The sequence below is a fragment of the Lepeophtheirus salmonis genome, chromosome 14, assembly GCF_016086655.4.
Source record: "Lepeophtheirus salmonis chromosome 14, UVic_Lsal_1.4, whole genome shotgun sequence".
NCBI classification, from domain to species: domain Eukaryota; kingdom Metazoa; phylum Arthropoda; class Copepoda; order Siphonostomatoida; family Caligidae; genus Lepeophtheirus; species Lepeophtheirus salmonis.
In genome coordinates, this window is record NC_052144.2 from 17,959,358 (window position 1) to 17,985,029 (window position 25,672).

The 25,672-nt window shown below is 30.7% G+C and overlaps 2 protein-coding genes, 1 long non-coding RNA gene and 1 pseudogene across 6 annotated transcripts in view; 1 reads left to right on the forward strand and 3 right to left on the reverse strand.

Moving 5' to 3' along the window:
• LOC121129813 (zwei Ig domain protein zig-8) overlaps nucleotides 1-711 on the reverse strand; it is a 335,418-nt gene extending 334,707 nt beyond the window's left edge. Inside the window, exon 1 of one of the 2 annotated variants that reach the window (XM_071893322.1) lies at nucleotides 571-711. The gene's annotated coding sequence lies outside the window, so the exon portion shown is untranslated. The remainder of the gene's footprint in view (nucleotides 1-570) is intronic. The other variant, XM_071893323.1, reaches the window with a different exon arrangement.
• A 4,579-nt stretch (nucleotides 712-5,290) lies between these two features.
• On the reverse strand, nucleotides 5,291-6,472 carry LOC139907253 (uncharacterized). The gene is made up of 2 exons (XR_011783702.1): nucleotides 6,385-6,472; nucleotides 5,291-6,285 (listed from the first exon to the last, which is right to left on the reverse strand). It is a non-coding gene; the product is annotated as an uncharacterized lncRNA (long non-coding RNA).
• Nucleotides 6,473-6,671: 199 nt separating this feature from the next.
• Mtp (microsomal triacylglycerol transfer protein) overlaps nucleotides 6,672-25,672 on the forward strand; it is a 51,489-nt gene continuing 32,488 nt past the window's right edge. Inside the window, exon 1 of one of the 3 annotated variants that reach the window (XM_071893537.1) lies at nucleotides 6,672-6,899. The gene's annotated coding sequence lies outside the window, so the exon portion shown is untranslated. The remainder of the gene's footprint in view (nucleotides 6,900-25,672) is intronic. The other 2 variants (XM_071893538.1, XM_040725586.2) reach the window with 2 other exon arrangements.
• LOC121129884 (solute carrier family 2, facilitated glucose transporter member 1 pseudogene) lies at nucleotides 13,581-16,153 on the reverse strand (annotated as a pseudogene).

Here is a 25,672-nt window from a genome sequence, read left to right on the forward strand (position 1 = left end):
GAGATGACGTGGGGGGTAACAAGTGTGAATTATGCAGTGATAGGGTTAAAAATATTGACCACATTCAACAGTCATGTGTCACGACGCATGGGTTCCGGATATTAAGACATGATCAATTAGTTGGTTATGTAAAGCATTACCATTTCTGAGGCTATTTTTGAGGTCGATGGAGTACTAATGAAGCCAGACATGATAGTAACTAAAGGAGGGAAGACCTTGACTCAACCATAAAACTGATATGCTAGACATATAATGCAAAAGTATAGAATGAAATGCTCAGCAAACTAATTACGGATTCCAAAATTAAATTCTTTATAATTGGTCAGGTGTACTATTTGAAAAATCATTCTTAGTGCTAAAGGAGCTATGTATTAACCAGATCGTGTAGTTTAGGTACAGTTTATAAATACATAGTATTATCTTAATATAAACTATCTATTCGATTCATATGCTATTTAGTATTAACACAGATGCGAGGGATCCCGTCTTAGAAAGAGATTATACAAGTATAAAATTTAGTGAGTTTATAACCCTAAAAATTAGTGAGCTATATTAAAATCAAAGCCCTACCTTCCGAATCCATGGACGCTGGTTATAACAAAGTACCTGAACATAGAACTATTAATCACGTTATAAACATTACTACTGATGAATCCTAGTCATATTAGCTACGAAGCGTCTATGTAATCTTATTGGTTGTGTGACGTGTGGATATTGAAGCAGAGAAAAGGAGGAAAGGATCAATGTCATACTATCACAGTGGTGCGTAAAGTAATAAATATTCTTCACAGTCAAAATGGCGGCGATATGCTTCCTAGGTGGTGAAGTGAAAGAAAAAAGGAGGCAGTTTGTCCCGCAACTAGCCTGGAGGCTGGTCACCAATATAATATATATAAATAATATCCTCCAAAATAGCTGAACATTGCTCTTTCTTCTTCTCGCCAACAATAGCTGGGAGGCGGAGGGAGGGGGGCAGAAAGAGAGAAGGGTTTGTGATATATCTATATGATAATTGATAATAATAAATATGATATTGATATATTTATATAAATATGATATTGTGCATATATATATATATATATATATGTAAAAGTGTGTTGGAATTGTCTTAATTAAATTAACACTTTTAAACCTTATATTAAGATTTAAAGTTGTAAAAATTGGAACTAATAATTATATACCGTTAAATGCCCAACCCAAAAATTATACATATACTTTGTTGATTTTATTTTTCTGAGCTTGTTCATAATTACCAAATATTAATTTTTATTTTATTATTGTATGAGGTATAGTATTTTATGAATAAATAATTGGGGGTAGGAATTTCGAAATGAGTATTCTCTGAAGTTTCAGCCCTAAAATAAGTCGTTTTTCAATTACTTAAGTTTATCACCTTGACATAGGACCCAACTTAGTTCCAATATGGCGGTACTGATAATGCTAATCTCGGATCCTGCTCATACCCAAACAATAGAATTGTGATTTAAAATCAGGATTATTTTTATCTATGTCCTTGTAAAATACAGAGAGGGATTTTTGTTTACCCTATTCATCTCACATCTTCTTGCTGATAGTCTAATGAAACGTGACGACAGCAAATCTACTCCCCATCCAAAAAAAAATCAAATAGTACGAATTATCGTTTTGATTTTCAGTTTTTTTTTTATTTCAGCATCTGCAAGGGATGGGCTCAAAGGGCTGTAGCACAATTTCTGATATTTTTAAGGGAAGGCCCACCTTAAAAATATCAGAAATTTTCAGATTTAATATTTGAAATTTTTTCCAAAAAAATAAGAAAACTTTATCACTAGTGGTGGATTTTTGAAAAAAAAAATCAAAATATAATTTTTTGTTAATAGCTATGGATTTTTGAAAAAAATTCCAAAAAATTTAATATTTCAAATTTTTTTCACAAAAAATTAATTTTTTGTGACCAACAATGGATTTTTGAAATTTATATCCACAAAAATTTTCTGTGTGAAATTTAATTTTTTAATCTTTTTCCCAAAAAAAATTTATTTTTGAATTTTTTTCAAAAAAATTCCAGAAACCAATTCCCTTCTACAAAAAAAATATAATCCTTTGGACGCCCCTGTTTTACCATACCAATATGTCCTATTTTCTACAACTCTATTACTTATTGATGGCTGCAGCACGTTTTTTTGCCTGTTAGTTGTAAATATTTTAAAATTTTCTGAAAATGGTGAGAAATTTTCAGGATCCTAGGAATCTATTTTTAGCTAGAGAGGTACAAAATATGTTGTGGAGGCCAACATATATTTTTTCGGCCGAAATTCGACCATAGTAAGGATATATATGGTGCGACAAATTAAATTTATTTTATACAGAGCTTGACACTCAGGCTTTATAAATAGTACCAGAGTGGATGGGGTTTCATTCTTAAGGCAAGATTCTAAAGTTTTCTTAAAAATACAGTCAGTGGTTATCATGCGTTTGAGTAGTGAGGAACGTTAGTTTGACATTGAAAATAAATATTGGCAAAAAATGGTTTCACACAATATTTAGTCCAACAAAAACCTACAATCCGCAACAAATCCTCAAAGTTACTCTTCGTCTTTTATGAGCAACATAAATGTTTAATCTGGTTTTTTATGCAATTGTAGTTAGTAGAAAAATAAGCTAACTCCACAGGAATTTAAGTAATAATGACAACAGCTGAGGAAAAGAAAATTAATTCTACAGATCACCAATTCCAAAAAAATGGGTGAGCTAAAAAATCACCGGATTTTCATCACAATTAATTTACCATTATAACTTCAACTTTCTAGGCAAGATAGTTTAATTGAGTACCAAATGTATTATAATTTATACCTTATCGATGCAACTTAGTCTGACCTATAGGAATCATGGGAAAGAATGGACGATCAGTAAAAGAATAGCTCCTTTTTCTCTTTCTTTGTTGATTGGCTTAAAATTGTCAGCTGCCATCAGGGCAATTTTAAAGGTATTGAATTCAATTTATGTACTACTTTGTGAGCTTAATTTATTAATTTTTGTTTTAATTATGCAATACTTATTAATTACAATATATTGTTCATAATGGTAACGTGTAGTATTGTAATAATAGATCAACTTTGTCTAAAAAATTTCCTGGCTTATCGCCCAAAAAAAATGTTTAATTTTCCAAAAGACATCAATCCTAGGAAGTTGTGGATCAATGCCATCAAACGTGCGAATTGAACTCCCACCAAAGACTCAAGTGTTTGCCAATTAATATAATCAACATTTTTTAATATGTGAGGGATGTGAAAATTAAATGAATGGTTTTTTTTTAATGATGCCACTGTTGATTTTGTACTATTGATGGATGACATGGTCATCAAAAAGTCTAAAGACGGCTAGACTGTCTAGACAAGGTTACTCTTCCAGAGCACACAAGCGAATATGCGACACATATTCTTGTGATCATTCTCGCTGGAATTGCAAGTAGATAGAAGCAAGTTGTTGGTTATTTCTTTACTCCAGATGCGGTTAATGGGTCTGTACAGGGAAAAATTACAAAGGATGTCGTCATAAGATCTTCTGAAATTGGTCTACGTGTAAAATCAAAATTTATCCTTCCTTTATGATGTTCCTCATCTTCTAAAAAATCTTCGAACATCTTTAGTAAACAATATTGAAATTATTTTGCAATCATTTTTTGGGGAAGAAAGACATTTATCAAACCATGTTGTTCTGCAAAACATCTTGAAAAATTGGTAGAGTTAGAAAAAGTTCAGGAATTTAAAATTGTTCCAAGGCTTTCTGAAAGTGTCATAAACCCCAGCCACTTTTCAAAAATGAATATTGCTGATGAAATGACTTTTTTCCCCATGCAACAAGTGCAGACCTGAGATATTCGACAATCCAGGAGTCTGATGGGTCAAATCTATTAATGGCAGAATTTATTGATCTTATTCGTTCCTGGTTCGAACTCATGACCTCTCGATCACCGATGCTGGCTTTAAGTCATCAAAATCTTGACAAATATAATGAAGCTATTCAGACTTTAAAAAAGGTAATCGAAGTCATTCGTCAATGTCATGTAGGGAAAAGGGTTATCATTTTGTCGACAACTTCCATCCTTCAGTTGCACAAGGAACTCCTTGATAAAGGATTTTCATTCATTTTAACTTGAAGATTTACTTAAGATGCTATGGAAAATTTATTCAGCCTTATTAGGTACAAGAGCCCAACTCCAACATCATTAGAGGCCTAAAACAATCTAAGAATAATTGTTTTAACTCAGTTCATGAAGGAAAATGGATCTTCCAATTATCAATATGATGATGGCAAATATCTAATCGATTTCTTAGATGATTTAAAAGAAGGAAGAAATAAATCTGACGAAGCGGATAGTGCATCTTTTCTTCAAGAACTAACTCCTCAGCTAGAAGCAGATCATATGTTGTCTGAACAGCTAACTGATGTTTTATATTATTTAGCAGGCTATATTTTTAACCAAATTAAGACATATCAGTCTGTTTGTTGGGATCGTCTTAGTTTTGTTATTTTGGACACTAATGATAGTGGCCCATATTCAAAACTTCATGATCTTTATTCCGCTGTATCAAAGAAATCTTCGAATGTATATTCATTGCAGCCGAGAACCAATTTTCCAACTTTATTAAAGCTAAGAAAATAATATAACAGAAATCCTGCAAGATATAATTGAAAAAGAAATAACTAATATATCCCTAACCGATTGTCATAATATTAAGACAAAAATTATTAGGAAATATTGCCAAGTTCTCGTTAAGATGTTCGCAAAAGAGACAAACAGAGGAAGGAGGAACAATGTTTGGGCTAGCAAAAGTGCAAGTATGCATGAAATTGTGCAACACATTTCTTGATAATTGACCACATTTAATTATATGTATACTTTATATATATTTAAAAAAATTAAATTATTTACTAAAGATAATAAAAAAATATTAACAACTATTTTATAGAAAATAAATATTTTAAATTATGATAGAATAAGAAGTATTTATATATCAGTCGGTACAATAGCTGTAGATGATTTGACCTTATTTCTTTCCTTTATATTTTTATTGTTGTAGATTTTCTGTTTGTCCACTCTTTCCCTTAAGTCCTTCAATACAGACCAATAATAGTTATATAACTAATAATAGGGATGATTCTGAAGTCTCTACTCGCCTGACAAGAATCTCAATAACGAAATAGCATTTGCAAGTCCCAAATAAACTGAACGAATAAAATAATCGTAATATCATTTTAATACATTTTAAATATTGTATGCAATCAAACAATTTATAATTAGCTCGTATGGGACACACTTAATAATTTATTTATTTTTGTAAAGGCCCAGATTTTCAAGAGAGTAATATTCCAATATGCTAACACGCAGTTTAGGTGCTTAGAAGAGGATTCCTGAGTCATTAAGTTCAGAAATAGCAACAAAATTCAAATATTCCAATAAAATCTACAGAAGTTAAGAAGTCACTTATATTTTTTTAACACATAATCACTTAATAGCTCCCAATAACCATTTATAATGAATAGCAGAATAGAACATACATTGCAGACAAAACTATCAAGAAAAGAGACACATTGTCTTTAAAATCTAGAATAATCTTCCACTTGTTTTCCAATCACAAAAGGGTCTCACAAGAAATAATGAAATCACTATTCAGGGGTGAGTCTTAAAGTATCCAGGTAATATAATTATCCATATAGACAATACATTTCTGCATTATATACATCAAGGTCACTTATCAATGAAATGGTTTTCTTAGAGTAGAAGACGAAGCAGAGTTGACTTAAGGAGGAAAGGACTCAATAACTTCAATTAAGGAGCAGTGGCTGGAAGATGAGAACTATCGATTTTCCTCACTAGATCTTTCAGTAGATTGTTCTGCCGTTGTATGGAAATCCATAGTTCTTATATGTAGAAGTATACAATAATCTCGTAAAAGATATGGAAGAATTTATGTATCCTTGAGCACAGAGGCAATGATTCACGAGATCAGAAGTCACTATCATAGACCTTGATGTGAAGTGCATTTACACAATACAGGACTCTTCCATTAAATAAGAATATATCCACCGAGTGAGGCACAAAGACTAAGAGTCATGATGCCTTTAACAAAAAATTGAAGAGAGGATCATTGGATATCCAAATGAAAAAAATATGAATTGCTAGGAACGGAAAGGATGAATATATCCGAATCCTTTGTACGTAAGATCCATCCAAATCACTATGAATTAATATATTTCCACGCAATTCACAAATTTTATCCTCCTTCAGCTTCTAGTATTTATCTATAAAATAATAAATATTATAATTATTTACACTTATCAGTAGTGAGTAACACTGAACTTGTGTCCCTTGTGACGTCACTCTAAACTGAAATATATTACTTAAACTTTAAACTTTTGCACATTTGGTCGCCTCCAAGGTTAATGTATTTCTATCAGCATTGGTCACCTCTAAGTATTTCTTAATCCTGTTTGAAAGAGGTTATGAATTATGATGTAACTTCTGCGAATCAAATGACGTAATTAGTAGTAACTACGTAATTTCAGCTGTCGTAGTTTCTACAAAGGACCGGTCTTAGGACTGACAAATTTTATTAAAACCGGACTGAGATGACTGCAGTCTTTTTAGTTATTTTTAGACGGATCCAACACTATTTCTTAGATTCTTCTTCTTTTCCATGTGAAGACTGAGATTGGAAGTACTTTAATCCTGGAGTCTGCATTATATTTTACACGAGCTTAGAATTGTTACAATTTTTCAGTAAGACTAAGTGTATTGACTATTCGATTTGTGTGATAATAATTCTTAATTTATTGTTTGTTAATAAAGTTATGTGATAAAAGTTTAAAATCTATGGAATATTACTTTCAACGAGAATCATTTTGACTCATAACAGGTAAGAAAAACTCTATTCTATGGTTGAATATAATAATAATTTGTCGTATTCACTATTAATATAAAATATAATGTACATACAATTTAGAAACATAAGTATTTGATCTCTCGACGATTATGTAACTTTGCCCAACTATAACGATTTGCTACGGGTCACGGACGTCTGGAGACTGGGTAGGTTACTCCATGACCTTAATGTGCTTCTTCTTTTTTAGTCACTCCTCTGTTGCCATGCCCGTTAGTTTTGGGTCATTGTCGTCCATCCTCCCTTCTATGAGTGAAGTTGTCATCTCCCCTTCGCAGAGAAACACTTCAAAAATAATTTTTACACCCGCAGATTTTTATTCCTTCAAACTCTTGCTTTGTTCTTATAATTAAATTTACCACACTTTTAAAATAAACCTACTATTAGAATTATGGACCGTTATTTTCTTCGTCAGTGGGCAAACTTACAAAATCAAATAAGGCATCAAATGCTAATTTTCTCCTCTGTAGGTCGTTTTTCAATTGTTATCATAATTTATAATTGCTTATAAAATATAATACTTAATAGAGACGGATATACGTCAATCCGTAGTATTTAACTTTCAAATGCCATTGCATCATGTTTGGGGCTGCGTTCAGATTATGATTATTTATCAATGACGATGTCAATGAATTTTGTATTGTATTACTTTTAGTATTACACCATATTATTCTATTATATAAATAATGTTTCAATTTTCGAAACCAAAAGATTAATTAAATATGAGTGTGACTCAATCATCAACTTCTGAATATTTTTATAATGAACAAAGTAGCTCACCATTTATTAAAATCAATCGGAAGACATATCAATATATAATATGTTATGTTATGTGAATATGTATATTGTATGGATAACAGTTACATAATTAATTAAATGGTATGATTTAGGTGAAACTTATAGTCATGATTAAAGGAAAAAATAGATTGATTACAACTTTACTTGGCAAATTTTATTTATTTATAAGTAGAAACTGAAGCGAAATTTCTAAATTTAATGAATGCAGCTTAGTAATTCATTTTGCAGACTAGCTTTTATCTGATAAATTCTTTGTTTTCCTAGCAGAGTGATTTTCGCTGCTCATTTCATCAATGTCTGTTTTATCTTTAGGATAAAAAATTAACAAAAATGTTTATAAATCGTCTTCAACGTTTTGTAAAGAAGAATTGAATGGGAAAGTTTATTTTAATTAACCAAAGGACCTAATGTTCATTTTCAATAAGAACCTAATTCTACTTTTTTTTTTTCACTCTAAAAATTGACTGCAACTCAAATAGTAATTACCACCACCAAGTTGACGATACCATCCGAATCTCCTTTCAATGGGGTTTTCGTTTTCTACTGGCATCCCTTAATTTTACATGAAATATGGTTGAATCAACATTAACAAAATTCTAAAATCTTTTTATTATTCTTAAAAATTTAGCAATTTCGATGTAACCATAATGATTTAAAGCCTCTACGTTCATCTAAAATTTTTAGTGATGAGTTAATTTATTTTTTTAAATAGAATTTGGATTAATTACTTGATCAGTTTATTTATACGCATATTTTATGCCCATACCTATTTCCTTTTTATAAATATCGAATTTTGCAGTACAAGTAATTTTGTCATTTTCAAAAGATGGGATGACGAAATTTCGAGAGCATTTGAAATTATCATAGAAATTTTTGAAAAAATGTACTTCCAATTATTTTTTCCCCATAATTTCAAAAATTATTAAAATTTAATGTGCTTCTTCATTAATAAATCGAAGTAAAATTATCTGAATATATATAATATTACCTACTTTTATTCAATCCGATACATTGAAATTTGAAATACATTGTATGAACTATAATAGTATTTTTGTATGACGACTTGTTAAATATCAAAAAGAGTTCATACTCATTCTAGTGTTGTGTTGGTACTTATTTAGGACCGAGGACTGCGTTTCAGTTCGGTGCCATCTAGTCCAGCCCGCTTGTCGGTCATAAAAGAAGGTAAAATCGATCCCTTGTGACGTCAATGAGGGTATTTTTCCTCCTTTTAATTATTCTGTTTATATATTGTTGCTTATTATTTTATATAATACACTCAACCTCCTCAAATACTGATCGGTACTAATTTTATTTCCAAAATTTGCTATATCTTGTTGAAATCCAAAACTCATGGTGTGAAGATTATTTTAAAAGGAAGACCTTAATTTTTTGTATTTAACCTGGATTTTCAACTCCTGCATCGGGATTTACAAAAGTAAAAATCAATTTATGTTATACTTTTATATTTATTTTACAACATATACAAATTTAGACTAAGGATTTCTTTGTTTGTTTTGGGGTTCATGCGATTTCAATGAAGTTATAATTTCACAGATATCACTTCTTAAGAAGAAGAAAGAAAAGTATGACATACTTTTAAATAGAAAAAAATAACAAATCTTAACATACACGTGAAATATATTTTTTTTATAACTGATTATATTTGTAAAAACAGATTTTTTCAATAAAATGACGCAAATAAAGATTCTTATTCTAGTAAAAAGAAGTAGCTTTCGAAAAACTGTTCTATGACGAGATTGCATCACCTCATGTTGACGTCATTACAGGAACTTTCTCTCTCTTAATTCACTAAGGAAAGTGTTTGCTGTTATATTCTGCATATATATATTCATTTGTTATATAACTACTATTATATATAAAAAGAATTAAACGTAATTATTACTCACATACAACTGCAATTTATACAAAAAAAAAATACTTTATAAATAATCAAAAATGATTTTTTTTATATATGAAGTGTTCTTTTTTCCTTGTCATGCTATTTCGAATTAAGTTATTTGTGTGTACTTCAGAAGAAAAACAAAACTTTTATAAAATAGAAGAAGAATCATGTTACTAACGTCTGTTTACATATGTAGCTTTACATTTATGCTTTCTCATTTAAAAAAATTCTCATGAATCTTCCCAGGATCAAGATTCATATGATTGAAAAAATTAATGAGCTAAGCCAAGAATTATTGACAATGAATTGAATATTTAAAAAAATTGCTTTAATTTAATCTTATTGCGACTTACATTTATCTTGAGAAATACATATTGGGGCTCCCCTTCCTTTCACCCTTTTTTAACAGTCCTGGTCAAGTACATATAATTTACAATGACGGGGGCATCCTACGGATTATACACTTTTATTTTTTGTTTTTAAAATATTTTTGAAAAAGAATTAAATTTTTTGGAAATAAAATTCAAAATTTAAATTTTTTGGAAACAAAATTTTTAAAATCCATACCTATACAACAGAAAGTCAAATTATTGACGAAATTTTTTTTGAAAAATTAATTTTTTTGTCAAAAAATTCAAATATCTAACTTTAATTTTTAAAATACTAAATTAAATTCAAAAAAAAAATTCAAAAATCCATAGCTACTCAAAAAGATATCACATATTAATTTTTTGGAAAAAAAAAATTCAAAAATTTGATTTTACGAAAAAAATTAATAATATTAGATTTTGTGGGGAAAAATTAGTGTTACAAGGAAAAATTTCTTAATTTAGAGGGTCTACAGCCCCTCCAGTCCACCACCTGGGGATGCCCCTGAATGAGGAACACCTATAATTTGCTTCATAAGATGTATTTAAAAGTTTTATTTTACTCTTTGAATGCAACCTTATTTTATTACTGCCTAACCGTGTTTGGCTATGAGTAGTGTTGGATCGATCCTAAGACGGATTTCCTAACCCCCCTTTTTTTCAGTATTTTATTTATCGACCCTATTTTCTTACCATTTAACGGTCCCTGCGACCGATTAGTCTGCCCTTTACTACTACGGACCAAGCTATATTTTTATTTCTTCACTTCTACCTAGGATTGAAGAATATACAAGATAAGAAAATAATTCATGCTAGCTAGAACGTATAAGTCCTGGGACTAACAAATTTTATTGGACTGATAAAACTATAGTAATTTTAGATTTTTTTGAGCGATCTAACACTAGATTCTTGTTATAAAATTGAATTAAATTATTTTAAATACATATTATATGATCCATGTTCTATGTTCTTAATCCGACATGGCTCCTTATGACGTAATTTAAAAAAATATGTATTCATTATTCCTTTAAAAAATTGAATTGGTTATAATTATTACAAGTTAAGTCCTGAGGCGATTCAATTTTGTAATGACTAACTTTTTGCTATTATTGTATGGGCCTATGTCAAGGATGTTGAATTAAATTAATTTCCGTGCATGCTCTTATCTTTTCTTATATATGTATTGCACAATACGTGTTTATTAGTGTTGGGTTTCGGTATGGAAATCCTAGACCGGTCTGAGACTGTTATATTTTTGTTGGACCAAATTAATTCGGTCCAACAAAAAGCCCGGTCTGGGCCAGTCTCATACAAAAATTCGGGTTAGATCGGTCCAAAGGAAAAATTAGGGTTAGTTCGGTTCCCAAAAAAATCGGTCTAGACCGATTTCAAGGATAAATTGTTTATTAAAAGACATCATATTTTATTTCAAGTACAATGACGTTATACGAAGTTTAAACAGGATAGCTCGGATTAATTTTGATCCAGCCGTCTCTAATATGTATTCACTATTTGTTCTAGAACTTATCGTATAGTTTTGAGATATTTTTGAAAGAAAGGAATGACAGTTGATCTAGAAAAAAAAATGGCCTCTCATACTATATGAGACCGAAAAAAATCGGTCCATAAATTGAGACCGAAAAAAATCGGTCTATAAAGTGAGACCACGGTCTGAAAGTCTAAATCGGTATAGAAAAAATCACTTAAGACCTAACCGAAAAAAATAATTCGGTGCTGAATTGAGTCTCAACATAAATATTTATGTATATTGTACATAGAGTATGTACTGGTCAGTATTTAGATATTAGTGTTGTGTCTGTCCCTATTTAGGACCGAAGACCGCAGTCCAGTCCCACTTTTCAGTCCTTAAAGAAGGTAAAATCAATTCCTCGTGACGTCAATGAGGGTGTTATTCATTTTCTTTAATTATTCCGTTAAATAATTAAATAAATTATATAAGCAAGTAACAATATACAAGAAATGTCCAATAATGTTTTTACATATATCATATATCTTATTTGCTTAATAAACAATCAATGTTTTTATGAAAAATTCTAAGGACCGACGGTCTTAAGGATCGGTCCCATGGTCCTAAAGATCGATAGGGCCGGTCCTAAGACTGGATGGGATCGAATAAATAAGGACCGACACAACACTACTAATGCATTGTTCAATTAATGATTTGATTTATGAATTAATAAGAGTTTTATGAAATATGAACTAAACCAGGATTATATATATATATTTGGGGGGGGGGGCTTGGTTTTTTTTTTTTTACACAGTACATATATTTAATCGAATGCCCTTGTTTAGAAAAAAAAATCACAATCGTCTTTTTTTAACTATTTTTTCTATATTACCCCTTCCCTTGCGGCGGACGCCCCTTTTGCAAGTTTTATTTTCTTGTTTTTATTTTCCAATCTGTTATGATTATTGTTTAATTTTTGAGGAGAGGATACTATAAAGTGTAACCACGAGTGTGTATGTGCTCGTAAATGACTGAAAGTAATAAGTTGAGCATTTTATTGGAAAGTTATAAGTGTATATAAGTCCTTGTTGGACTCAGAGTAAAATTGAGGATCGATATCGGAGTAGTTCTTATCTATGTCCTTCCTAGATACGCGAAATCACTTATATTTTTTTATATCATGTCACCCTAAGCTGCTCCAAATTGTCATGGTCAGGTTTACCTGTTAACTTTCAGGTTTTTTTTGTTTGTTTTTTTTACATACCAAAATGCTTACAATTTTCAAGCCTACATATACTGTCTTTCGGACTGTTTCCATGTTATCTAATAAATGCATAACTTATTTAACTGTCATTTAAAACTAGAAACATACGTGTTGAATATATTTTAAGTGGATTAACGTATTTAAGTAGAAACTTTTTTATGTATCAACTGTTATTTGCTATATGAGCAAGAGTTAAGCTATAATTCACAACGTTAATTTTGTTATGTTTCTTAACCATTACTTCCTTAAAAGAAAAGGGCTTGAAATTAGTTACCAACTAGCCAATTCTCTATTATTATTAAACTATTTTTCCTTTTTTAGTAGGGATACCAGATATTAACATGATTTTATTTGAGCTCAAAAATTTGCCATTTTGAACACTAATATGGAGACTACAAAAGAACATATTATAAGTTAAAATAACTTATTTAATAAAATCAATAAGTAGCATGCATCAATAGCTCCAACACTTATCTAAAGGAAATCCAGAATGAAAGCTAATCCCGTCATTTAAAGAAAGAACAAAAAAGTAAAAGTGCCGAAGATAGCAAGCGTATCATTCCACCTTTCTTTCAACACCTTATGCATTAATATCCACTACAGTACCGCCAACACAAAATATCACTACAGTGATAGCCCAGATTCATTTGAGAAGGATTTTCGTATAAAACTAATAAATTGTTCTCATATTGCTATCTTGTTGAAGGAAATAATACTTTTGTAATTTTTAAGGCCCCACACTCGCTATTGAAGATATGATTCATTTTAAAAAAATCATTTAATTGTTGTTGTAGGTGGTAATAGAACTTTGTTAGTACTCGAAGGATTCTCAAATAAAGCAACAACTACGCACTTAATTTGTCAAGAAATAATTTATTATTTTGTTTTGAGTTTAGAAAATATTAATCACAATTTAAGCATAAATATATTTTATATTACATAATAATTTAAACATTTATAGGTATAACAAAGGACTACACAAGGGACTAATTTTTAAATACAGCAGTGATTTCTTCAATGGTTTTATTTTTCGTTTCTGGAACTTGGAATTTGACGTAGATAATGAATAGGAATTGAACGATAATAAAGAACAGAAATACATAGGGTCCAAGAATGTATTGGAAGGGGGCGAAACCAAGTCCAACGAGTGTGTTAGCAGTCCAGTTGGTAACTACTGCAATGGATGTTGCCATTCCACGAGCGTTTTGTGTAAATAATTCAGTAACAAAGAACCAGGGTATGGATCCTGGTCCAGTCGCAAAGCCAATGACAAATCCAATTACCATAATTATGGAGACGTAGGAGAGTACTGCAACTGTTTTTGAGAGTAAAAGACAGAGCATGAGTAGAATAGTTGTGATGAACATGATAAAGAGTCCAATCAACATGAGTGTCTTTCTTCCCGCTCTCTCAATAAGGACAAGTGAGACTAATGTCATACCAACATTCATTGCTCCCATGGCAAGGGTAGCATATTGAGATTCACTTAAACTCAAACCTGCTGATTCAAAGATTGAAGTGGAGTAGAACATAGCTGCATTGATACCAGAGAGCTGTTGAGCCAACATCATCATTTGGGCTACAATAAGAGGCTTCCTCAATGATGAGTTTGTTATGATTTCCATAAAGCTCACGGTTTTCATATTTTTGGTCGCCTCCTTCTCATTTTTCATTTCCTCAATCTCATCATGCACTTCAACCTTGCCTCGAAGCCAATTGAGGGAAGACAGAGCCTTTTGCTCGTCATCCACATCGAGTAAAAGATATTTGGGAGATTCAGGGCAAAGAGGAAGTGTAACAAGCTGCAATATTGCTGGGAAAACAGTTAATCCCAGAAGATAGGGCCAACCGGCTTCATTGCCCAATACGGAGCTCATCCCTAATATTTGAGCGAGGAGAATTGACATGGTGATGATGAGTTGATATACTGTGCCAACAGCTCCACGCATACTGGTAGGGGATATTTCTGAGAGATACATAGGAGATAATCCAGCATTAATCCCAGAATTAATTCCGATCACGAGACGACCCAGAATAAGTACAATAGCGGATCCAGACATTTTGGAAAAGAAAAGAAGCAAAGCCCCAAGGATAGCAAGAATATTATTCCACATGAGGCCCCCCTTTCTTCCAACACGTGATGCAATAGTGCCCACAACAGTACCCCCAATCATACCGCCAACACAAAATATGGAAACAATAATAGCCCAGATCATAGTAGCGCTTTTCATATCCTTCTCACAGACAAGAACGTCACTTCCATCCTCTGTAACTGCTGTCATATTTTTCTCACATCCTCTCAACCAATTCGTAATAAGAACTTGAGGAGCATTCAAAACTCCGGTATTATATCCATGTTGAAAAGAAGATCCAAATGCACCGGCTGCTATAGCAAAAGCCAATCTTCCATTCATGGACATCTTGATAGACTTATTTTTTTAAGGACTCACGCTTTAAGAAAATTTGAAACCTCACTCCGTTTGAGAACTCTTTTAAATAGTTTCCTCAATAAATGTAATCCTTATACGCTCTTCAGAATAAAAACAGCATTCAAAGCACAAGGCAACTGAGAAGTGTGGCAAATGAAAAAATAAAAACTACGAATACACTATTTTTTGCTCTTATTAATCAAATCCGAAGGTTATATGATGCAAGACACAGAGTTTGGCTTCACTGTCTATATCTACAACTCTTAAAATAGTAGTGCGCACGCCCGAAACTATGTTAGGAAGAGTAACCTTCATTTCTCCACTCCACCCTCTCTTTCTCCCCTATTTGTTTGCTCTTTCTTTCTTTCTTCCTTCCTTCCTCTTCTTTCTGTTACTGCACGTATGAAAAGCCTTCTTTCTATCCAAGGAAGTAAGAGCCGGCATGTGTTTACTCACACCCATTACTATGTACAACATTTCATCATTCATACAGACTCATAAACAAACAACCAACCACCCATTGATAGACACCATACATGAATGTAGAACATTTCTACAACCGTTTCTTGACTTCTCTAACTAGAAGGAAATAAAAAAGTTTTCCTCATTCATGGCTACATCAACACTTAGAGAAGGAGAAATTGAAGGCCTAATGGTTTGCCCTACAGATATGCATGTGCGTACTTCAAATATAGATACACAACAAGTGTCCAACTCACGTGTGTTTGAACCCTTCTTTCGTTGAAGAAATATCTAGATTATTATTAAAATACATATTATTAGAAAAAATATATTCATCGATAAATAAATAAAGTCTACAGCACCCTTTTAAAAACTTTAAATCAGCGTTTTTCTAACTTTTTGCATTGTGTTCACCTCAGAAGATATCAAGCTCTCCAAGTACTACCATTATTTAAAATCTGCCAATTTTTAATAAAATGTAATGCAAAATTACGTGATTATTTTAAAAATAATATACATTTTTTTAATACAACATTTACCACCTCCTACTTTAGCTCCGTGTAAAATAGTTTTAAAACCCCTGCTCTAGATATTACGCTACTCCCACTTTATTTTACTTTATTGTGTCACCACATTACTATAGATGAAGTAGGGGCACCCACTGGGCTGGGCTGGAGTGGTTGTAGCCCCCCCCCAAAAAAAAGGAATTTATGCTTTTTACTAGATTTTTTTTTTTTTGATTAGGATGAAAAAATTTAACACGGATATAGTGGTAACTTTTTTTTCCTTCGGGCAAATTATGCGGCAGAGCAAAAAATCTTTTATTTGAAATTTGAATTTTTTTTTTTTTAAATTTAATTCTTTGTGAATAACTGTGGATTTTTGAAATTTAACAAAAAAATAATATTCAAATTATCGCAGAGGGTGGGCAAGAGGTGCTGAAGGATTTTTTGTTTTTTCTTAGAATATTTTTTGTTCAGAATGAAAGAATTTTACGCGAAAGTTGTGAATAGTTACGGATTTTTCAATTTTTTCCCCTAAAATTTTTATTAAAAAAAAAAAATAGAAATACAAGTTTATACCATAATGCGTGTACGGCTGATGTTTGACTTGCACCACGCTCTTAATATTTACGTCATAGTAGATGAGTGGTTGCGTGGTTTGTCAAAATCTGTTTTTCTTCCCCAGCAGTCTGTACTATATATAAAATGGAAATTTTTAGCAATAGTCACGTCACAGACTATGAGAGATTACGTGCTTTGTCAAAATCTGCCTATCTTGCCCAGCAGTTGGTAGAATACATCAGATTGAAAATTCTATCAAGCCCGGTCACATGAATGTCTAACCTTATATTTCTATTAACCTTGGTCATAAAGAACATCTTCAAGGTATAATTATTAATACTAAATAATTTATTTTGCACTTGAAATTATGACTATTGCCACTCAGTAAGGCATTATAAAATTCGGCCACTTAATAGATAAAAGACTATAATTACCTCAGATATATTCAAATATTCCTCATATCAACCAGAGACTTGGAAGTCAAAAAATATCAAGCATATTGCAGACAAGAATTTGAAAATAGAAAATTAATAACTAAATAATTTAGTTATAAGGTAGCAATGTATAAATAATAAAAAAGTCGATGAATAACTCGTTTGAAAAAAGAATAATATGGAAACTACTTAATAGGGTTGTGAAATTTCGCGAGTTGATGCTAAGATTTAATAATAAAGTAAATGGGTGAAAAAGAACGGTACAAGTATTTGTAGGCTGTGTAAGGAGGAAGAGGATATTAATTTATTCATGAAGTGTCCTTATTCACAGAATGGAAAAATAAGAATTAAACAATATTTAGGAATTGTTGATGAGGGGGATATCTACTTATCGTCAGACTTAATGAAAACTAATATTATTATATTGAAATTGTTGTCTACAGTTTATAGACTATTATCGATTGAAAAGAAACCGAAAGCTCTGGATAAAAGTTTTATTGATTATGAATGGTCTATTTTAAATGATACTAGTTTTAGATATGTAAATATTTTATGTAGGCATTTTATAATTAATGTTATGTTGGTTATTTTGAGTATTTGTTTGTTTTAGAGGTTAGTTATGTTGGTATTACTTTTATGTATTTACTTTGAGAACAATAAACCACCCTAACTCCGGGCCAAGAAAATAATAATAATAAAGTGAGCGTTTTAGCCGCTATCCTTCAATAAAAATCCTAATTTGGAAATATTTATTGAAGAAGTTGATCCTCTTAATATCAATTTAGGTTCGTAATCGATATTAAAGAGTAGTCTTTTGACTATTGCTTACTTCAACTCACAAAATCATATACAAATAATAATAAGAAAGTATCGACTCTTTATCTGTTTTCTTCCATCTTTTCTCAATTCTTCATATATTTATAATGAATCCCTTTACTTTAAATTCTGCTCTAGTTTTTGACGAATAATTAAAATAATATTATTGAGAGGAAATCAAATATGAGTTGGGATCTATGCACAAATTGCTCTTTTGAGTATTAAGAAAACGGGGATTCCTTCATTCTAATCATGTAATACGTTTCCACTGAAGCAGCTGAGAGGATGTTTCTGCATTCATAATTTCATTCAGTGTTGAAGCATTTATTATATTAGATCTTTTTTTTTTTTGGACGGAAGGTTTTTTTCTCTCACTCCTGTAGGATATATATTACCCATAACTGTCAACATTAAGGACAGAATGAAGTAAAAGTACAGAGTTGAAGAGAAAATTTTGAATTCCTTTATTTAAATAATTTCAAGTAGCGAATGACGATAATTTGGATCTTATTGATTGATATTTCTTTTTAATCCTCCCTTTGATGAAATGTGTTATTTACTATAAACTTAATTATATTTATATTACTTGTGAGAAATCGGTTTTAGCTTAATCAAAGAAGAAAATTAATACGGAATATAGTTTATGATTATTCAGATTTTCCTATCTACGCAAAGTGTTCAAAGTAATTCGATATACATGTGTAATAGCATAAATTATTCGGAGATTTCGGTATTGTGTCCCTAACTTTCATCTGAATGTGTTATAGACGGGTTTTAATTTTTGAACCTTTAAGATTTAAAAAAAAAAAAAAAAAATAGTTTCAGGAAACAGTGATTCAACTATTTATTTATATTTTTACAAATGATTTTTTACATGATTGTTTTAAATGTTTGGTTAAGCAAAATTTACACCATCTACATTTTCTCACTTTTATTTAAATATCGTTTATATTATAAACACCCATTACAATTGAAGCACTTTTCTTTAACTCTTGATGATGATGTCGTTGGAAGATGACTTGAGGAAGGAAGTTGATTTAATATAGGAGGCTTAAGGTAGGAAACAGATTCAAAATAGGAGAGGGGCTAGATGTAAGAAACTGATTTTAGGTTGATAGAGGGCTCGAGGTAAGGAATAGATTTATGGTAGGAGAGCTTGTGGTAGGAAACTTACTTAAGGAAGGATGTATGCTTCAGTTAGGCAACATACTTGTTGTAGAAGGTGAGTTTGGAGCATATATAGGACTTGAGGTAGACGAGATTGATGTAGGGAGAAGGCTTGAAGTCCTTAAATAAATTGTTTCCTCTTGTTCTCACAATTGATCAAAGGAGCTTTATTTCTTTCTAGATTTAATTTCCTTTCTTCTGTAAAAAGAGCTTCTTCACTTAAATAATTTTCAGGAATCGAAATTGTTATTTCTATAAAATTCCTTGTTAATCTCTTATTCCATTCTTTGATACCCTTAACAATTTAATTTATTTACTGTTGGACCACTCATTCATTCTTTCAACTCCAGGATGATCAGAAGAGAACATAAATATTTGATATTTTTTTATTCCTTTTATCTTACTAAAGCATTCAGATATAATTTGTTTCCAATTTAACCAATTTAACTCCATCTTGTTTTGGAGACGTATTATTTGTATTTGACATACGTCAACTAAGTCATCAATGCAATATATACTTGGCTGATTTTTAAAAGATTTAGAAATCATTACAAAGCTGCAATCGGCAGAAATTTTGGAATGGTTCTCCACTAGAAAATGAGCAGAGATTTTATACACTTTCTCCAGCATTACAATGTATGCTAAAAGGTCCATAATAATGAAATTCTTGTTCTGACCCCTGAAAAGCAGTGAAAAAATAGATGTAAAATAAAAATAGTATTGAAAGAAATCACCCACTCAAAGTTGTTAAATTGAATTAAAGGTCGAGGAGCAAAATAATAATGCATTATTTCGTGGTATAATAGTGATGAAGAGCAATTAGAACCTTTCTTGAAAGTTTCCTGTTATAAGTATAAAGAAAGTAAGAATATATATATATTTAAAAAAATTACAATATATAACTTTACTTGTTCCGATGTCCCTACTCCTTCATCTTCAACAGCAAATAAATTCATTTTATATAAAGATAAGAAGTGAGTCTTTACTCTTTGAATAGATGAATATGGAATAGACTTAGACTCCAAAAAGTCCATGGTTAACAATTGAACTTCATCCTTATTATATTTAGCATAACTGACTCGTGTGTTGTAGTCCTTTCTTTCCATTTGAACATAATCTAAATGATTTTTTATTGAACAATCAATTACTAATATGCAATCGTCTTAAAGATTTATTTATGGACTCCCTAGACAAGAAGATTTCAGTTTCCGAATGATTGTAACATATATGGCCAACGTCATTTCAACTTCCCATAGTTTCTAATTGTGGACATGCTGTCTTCCACTACTTTTTTAATGTATTTTTACAATATCATCCATAACCAAAATCCTGACATGATTGAACATATTTCTTGTATAAGTTGTATTAACTCCAATGACTTGAAAAACCAACAGACTTGAAGTCCAAATGAGATGGTAGCTATCCAGGAATAAAAACGATCTGCTCATTCATGAGTTTTTCAAGAAATCTCTTGATACCTTCAGTTGCTCATGAATAGATCGATGTGTCCTCAACGTCAGGACTTTTTCCAGATTATGAGTATGTAACCGACAAAGGGTACTTTTGTACGTTCCCATCAAAATCAGAGAAATTGATTTGGTACTTATGCTTCCCTTTTCATTTTGGCTTTCCATCCTTTGAAGAAGAATGTCCAAGAACATACATTTCAAGAGAATCTTTGGAAATTGTCACAAATGTGAAGGACTGATCCCTACGGAATCTAACTTCTTGTATAGAAAAGCATTTCGAGCATGGACCTCTCTTTTCACAGGATTCTTGAGACCCTAATTTACAATTGCATACCTTTTCGCAAAAATTACAAACCATTTCTTGCTCTTCCTCGTCCACACAACGAAGTGTCAGGTCATGATGGAAAGGTCGAATATCGACATAGGAGGAGAAAAAAATGTTGGAAACTTATTACTTAATATTTAATAATAATGGCGTCTAATCGTATAATAGTGTATAAGCAGATAATAATAATATTCATCTCAGAATAAATCTAGATCAGATCAACTCGCTTTATTTTTATGACAACTCAGTTTTAATAATTATTAACAAATATCTGAGGCTATGAATATGACCAATTATATTTAAAAGGTCATAACGGGGCCAATTGGAGTCAGATTAATTAATGGAAGGATTGAAGTTATAGCTAATATTCATTAGTATCTCATCCCGTCCCTCAAATTTGAACATAAATCGCATAATGGACCAAATATGTCTTAAACTATTTGGCCGTTAATATTTATTAATTAAATAACTATAAAGGGGAATTACTCAATAACTTGATTTTTACTTAAGAGTATTTTCCAGTTGACTCACCCTAATTTTTGAGACATTTAAAATCAATGTTACTTAAAAATAAAATCCACAAAAAACAAGATGAAACTATGACAAAGCAGAAATAAATAATAACTGGCTATAGGATATGGTCGTCATTATTGTTTGAAAAGTATACAATACATACTTATATGTACATTGTACACCAATAGATTGCCTTTGAAATAAGTAAAGAATTTTTTTGAAGTTTTTTTCAACTATAGTTAAGATTTTATTCCCAAATAGGCATTTCAAATTAAAAGTATTGGGATTTATTTATTATGTACCTACTTATAAGCAAATATTATGTAGTTCATTGACTTGTAATTATATATTACAAAACTAATGTTGCAGAAAAATGAGTTATGATTTTTTGTTATATCTTTATGCCAATAGGAATCGATATTTGCGATATAATTGGTTCTACTTGTAGTACAAATAACTTTTCAGGATTGTTTTTCGAGTATTTTGCTTCACTCGTCAAATGTTAGACGAATAAGTTAATTTATGTACCCAACCTTCTTTAATCCGGGAGCTAAAATTTGGGACAAGGTGTACATAACGGTCTTCGGTTATGTTGTTTTACCCTGAATTTGGGCCAATTACCCCAACAGTAACTATGTATGGCAGCAAATAATTTCTCCTTATAGCGCTTGTATTAAAACACAGGAATAATGCTGGTCCAATTCAAAACTCTATGGGCAAGTCAAAGTGGCCTCTACCTAGCCCAGGTCTTCTCCCCTTTGACTACTATTGGGGGTGTAGTCGCAAGGAAGATCCAACACGATCAGAAGCCCACATTTGGAGCCCATAACTCAGAAATTCGTGAGGCTTGTTCCAGATTTCCGAAAAACAAAAATTATCCTGACATACCTAAGCTTCTGAATTCGTATCAAGGCCGTTGTAAAGGCCAATGACAATTACATATATAGAATAAATAAACTATGTAAATACTCATTTATAATTTATGGTAAAAAAAAATTATTACACTGGGTGATTTTAAATGCCAGATATAAGCCAAACTTTACAAAATGTTAAATTTTGCATTTTTTCATGCCCATTCTGTACATCACAGGCATACAACGCCGTGGCCCTTATAGACGTCTCTAAGTTCAGCTTTTGTAAGAATTACTGTTAGTATTTAGTTATATTTTTTGTCCAATATAACTATAAACTATAAATCAGGGTTGAAAAATCAGTAGTATATGTATGAAGTTATAGATTGAACAAATTTTCTTTAATTATGGAATCTAGTATCTTGCTCTCTTTTGGTATGAATTATTTCCAAAATATATACCTATAAAGATGTTTTTAGTAATAACTTACGAGGGTCAAGACACCTCATTGTTCAAAGTATATCTCAAACTTTAAGGCAATTACCAATGTGACCAATATTTTTTAATATATATTTTAGGAAAAAAAATATTGGGTAGGCTCGTGATGTAGAAAAAGACACCCAAAACAAAGTATTCCACTATTTATAATCCATGTTATATGTCCGTTTTTAAGATATATTTAAAATTAATTATTTTTTTTAATATTCATTTTAATATTTTGTTGTAGATCCTTTTAGTTTACTTTTGAAAATACATTCTAAATTTTAATTCATAATACGGAAATCAAAGATAGTTTGTTAAATAAATGATACTAAATTCATTTTTTTTTTAAACATGATTTAATTTTTATATTTTTTCATTGGTAAATTCCTGAAAGTATTTTTGTACCTGTTGCATGACCTTGTGAAATGGTATATTTCATGTGTCAACATAATTTTTTTTTTGAACAAAATGGGAAGAAGGTAAAAATCCCAAATTATTTGTTTACTTCATATATACATACATATATGTATGTTTCACGGACATGTTTGAGTCGATTATAACCTTTGTATCCAAGTTTGTGGGATGTATTAAGATACCCATAAATTGTAGAATTAGCTTATATAAAATGATGTTAATCCGCTGTGTGTTTTTTTAGCTTGCCTGTTAATTTGTAATATAACTAAGGAATTTTCGCAGTTTTCATTATTATTTAATTCCTAAGTAGTGAACATCCTTTCCTAAATATATTCAAAGCCTGCTTGAACGTTCGTAAGTGCTCATAAAAGACGGAGCGTTATACTTAGGATTTGTTGCGGAGTTACAATTGTAAGTCCTTGCTGGAATTAGAGTAGAATTGTGCTTTGAAATAGGAGTAATTCTAGCAAATGTCCTTGTTTATATCCTTTTCGCCTTCCTCCCTAGTCACAGCTCACTATAGATGATCTAATGAAACGTCATGAGCATTATTCTTTCTCTCATCCTGAAAATTTTTCAAATTGTCAGGGTTACCACGTGGATTTTTTTTTTTTTTTTTTTTTTTTTTTTTTTTTTTTACATGCCCATTCTACACTGGATTTTCATCATATCCAATATTTGATTTAAATGATTGATATTGGCCCGACAGTGGTCTTTTAAATAAAATCTATTAATTTGTTATTCTTTTATTGTGATTATCAGTTTTGGCAACTTTACATACAATGGGCCCATTAAGAATTAACTCAAATGTAATCCACATTCAATTTTGAGAACAATCATTCTATCTTGTTTTGTGTGCACGGGACATATAAAATGCAAAAATGCCATTATTTGTAAATATATATTAGGTAGACGTTCACACATCACCAATAAGTATCGACTACGTTTTACAAAATGGGATATTGTAAAAATATCTTATTTGGTCATTTATAAACATTTAAATCCAACAAATAACAAGGCTTTCCTTCAACATTTTGAAAAACGATTGAATATTTAGAGTAGTCATGCTATTTTTCACGATCATTAATAGATAATAATCAATAGAAAAAGGCAAGACTAATTGTTTGGCTTTCCCTCTCCCCTCTTTTTATGAGTCAGAGCTGATAAGGTCTGCGTGTTGGGGGTTCAAAAGAAGAAGAATGTATTCAATTCTAATGTAAGTATTTCATTTCTTCTTTGAATATTTATTATCTTAAATTTTTGTTTATGAATTGTCAAGCTAGGGATTGATTGATTAAGATATATGTGTTTATAACTAATCAAGAAAGATGATATCTACTTATAGAGGTATACAAACCTGGGTACTCGAAATTGCTCGTCGATTAACTTAACTTTAATAATGTAGATATGTATTTGAGAGGGTATCGTTCAAAACAAAAATTTAGATAGCAAAGATTTAACCTTGGCGAAAGTTGCGTCTTGACAATGACGGGCTGAGCTTTGTAACACATTTTTTTAAATACGACACATTGAGCAATAACTTCACACTCTTGTAGTTAGTTTCTTATTTTTATGATCAAAAATCACTTAACAAAGAAATATCCATCCATTAAGTCAAACTTTGTTTTATTCATATAGATATATATATGGGTCATTCCAAGACTAAATTTCAGGAGGAAACGGGTTTTACTCAAATGTATGTGGTAGATTTGAAAGTAGCGCAGCTCAAAAATGAAATTTTTGATCTGTAACTTAATCCATATCAGGGTTCTGAGGTCTTAAAAATGAAAAAAATATTAGTTGATTAATTTTTCAATTGTGATGTGTCGTACACCAAGGCAATGATAGGCAAGTATAGTGCATCACTAATAAGCTATTAAGTGGGCTTAAAAAAAACATATGTAATATACTTTTGTGACTTTTTTTTCTTTTAAAAAAAGGTTAACCTGAGCCTTTAATATATCAAAATTGGAGGTCTTTGAGTATTTGTGTATCAAATCAATCGATCCTGGGGAGCAATTAAATTAATTACACCTTGGATTGGTGTGCTTACATTCGTGGCTCATACATAGGTTGTTATTTAAGGTAAAAATATTATGACTACGACACGTATATTGAGTCTCCCCTATGTCAAGGCTCTACTGTAAATTCTTATGTTATCAAATTTATCGATAAGAAAATATATTCTTTAATACATAACAATTACTTATGAAGCTAACAATAATTTTGAAATCATTTTTGGAGAATATGTAATATGACCTTATTAATATAAACATACTTGTACATGTAGTTTAAATGAATAATATATTACGATCAAAAATTGTTATATTATGATAAATAAATACTATAAAAATAAGAGGTTAACTGGCAGTGAAAAATTTGTGTTAATTATTTTTTGTTATCTTATTTGAAGTGAAACCATGATCATCTATGATTAGGGTAATAAGAATTTTTTATTGTGCAACTTTTATGTTTTTTGGAAATTAAAAGAGTTTATTTATTTTTTATAACTTTTATC